We start from the raw sequence: 2,249 nt of genomic DNA, 5'->3' as shown, positions 1-2,249 counted from the left end.
ACGCTCACAGCGTAACCGACGGTGGCGACTCACTCCCACCCCGTGTTGCTCTCCATCAGTGCTGACGGATTAGTTTGTTTTACAGCGTGGGCACCAGGTCTCTGAGTAGTTTAAATCTGAACGCAACACCAAGGTATCACATATTTCTTGTAAAATCTCGATGGAGGAGTTGTTCCTTCAAATAAGATTTTGATTGTCTTTTTCCTTTTTGCCTAACAAAACATATATGTCTGCTTCTAATTTGTAGGCTGCCAGCCTGAGCATTGCCGAACAGTACAGCAAAGCATTTTCTGAACTTGCTAAAAGTAAACATGGAAGCTCTCCCTAATTCATCGATTAAAGGTGGCTCACATAGATCGTTCTCTTACTGACTAATTAATTAGATTATGGATTTTCTTTATGTTATTATTACTGATCTCAGATGCTTAGTTTCCAAGTTTATCTCAAAACTTCACCTTCTATGAATGCCCCCAGGTGGTGCATATCTAAAAGATCTTTGTGCATTCTTAAGATTTTTGTATATGCATTTGCGTGAATTGAGCCCGGATCTGATCTGGTCTGGCTATGTTCATGGTTTTCTTTGGTCATGTATGAGTGGAAAAGGGAGGCAGGGGAGTTCCAGTTTGTGAGGACAGTGGTGACATGGTTGACTGGATGGCAATAGGAAGAAGGCACATCTCATATAATTGTTTTATTCAAGACAAGTCTACACTCTCTTATGTCAAATTTGCACAGATTTCCCTGCCCTAGGTATGGTGCTTTTGATACTTCAGTAAATATTTTCACTGTTATTACACTATAGTGCTTAACTATGATCACTTAGAGGGGAAGGCTTTTTGACAGGAGCACCAGAAGCGAGGGAGGGCATGGCTGCACTGGAGGTTGTCCCAAGGCGAGGGCAGGGCAGAGACATGCAACAATGAGGGTTGCAACCGTAATCAATATCTCAATGTCGAATCATTTCCTATAGCCTTCCAGCAAGTTCATTCTTATTTTCTGATTGGGTCATGTTAGGCCAGCAAAGTAAACCTAGAAAAAATGATTAGGCAATGATGTTTTTGTTTAATTTTAGTGTTTGGTGTTTGGTTCAGATATGAATAATTCTGGTTATGGTTTGTGCATTGCATAGTGACGTTATAATCAGATTAGAGATAGTTGTCACGCATCTCTTTTCACTACAAACACATATGCACTTGCTTTTCGATCATTAGTGCTCCCCTTTCTATGCTATTAAGTATATGGCCCTAAGATGTTGCATTTAGTTCTTCAATTGAATCAGTTGTGGAAATAGGGACAAAAGATGCCAATCTTCTCTTGAAGACCACAACATTGATGCCTTTTGTTGATCACTGGTCTCTAAATATTCTTACGTGCATGGTTTGAACACTTGGATCGCTCTTGCTCTTTGCGCCATCAGCGCAACGGGTCATCTAGCACGAACGAAGGGCGAGTATATGCTTTTGCCTTCAAATGCACTTCCAAGGGACTGTGTCCGATCGTCTACTCAATATAAGCAAGTTGCAAGAGCCCCTTGTTATATTACTTATCATTAGTATAGATGCCTACTAAGACCTCTATGTTTATCATCCTTTTGGATCTTATGTAATCCCTTAAGACCATTCTGTGCATTTAATTGTCGATTATTTGCTGCTTAGACTGTTGTGTGGTATGCTTTTGGAACAACCATGATGAAAGAACATATGCTTTCGCCTTCAAGTGCACATCCAAAGGCCTCTGCATGATTGTCTATCTAATCTAAGCAGATCATAAGAGTCCTTTGCTACATGACTTAGTATTACTACTATGAAGAGTTGGCTCAGAGAAGTTGTTCTCAACGTCCAGCGATACATCTGTCTAACATATCTCTGGCTATCTACATGCCTTGCTCATCACATTGTAAATGATCATCTGTCTAACATATCTCTGGCTATATACATGCCTTGCTCATCACATTGTAAATGATCGCCCGTAAGCTTCTTAGAAAACATGTATCATGAGCAACCATCTATCTATCATCAGTCTGTACTTATTTCCACATGTTTCATTTTGTGTTTACATATTTTAATGCACACTCTTCCAATACTTAGCTTGCATTCGGCCTTTGCGCCATTGGCGCAACGGGTCATCTAGTACTTATAACTGAAAGCGGACCACAACAGTTATGATCTAAAACCTTCGTGACTTGGACTCTTGATTGTTAAGCAGATATCCTTAAAAGAAAGGATTGTCCACCAGATAAAAGTTTTTTT

The sequence above is a fragment of the Triticum dicoccoides genome, chromosome 3A (genome assembly GCF_002162155.2).
Source record: "Triticum dicoccoides isolate Atlit2015 ecotype Zavitan chromosome 3A, WEW_v2.0, whole genome shotgun sequence".
Taxonomy (NCBI): Eukaryota; Viridiplantae; Streptophyta; class Magnoliopsida; order Poales; family Poaceae; genus Triticum; species Triticum dicoccoides.
Note: the sequence above shows the minus strand (reverse complement) of the source record.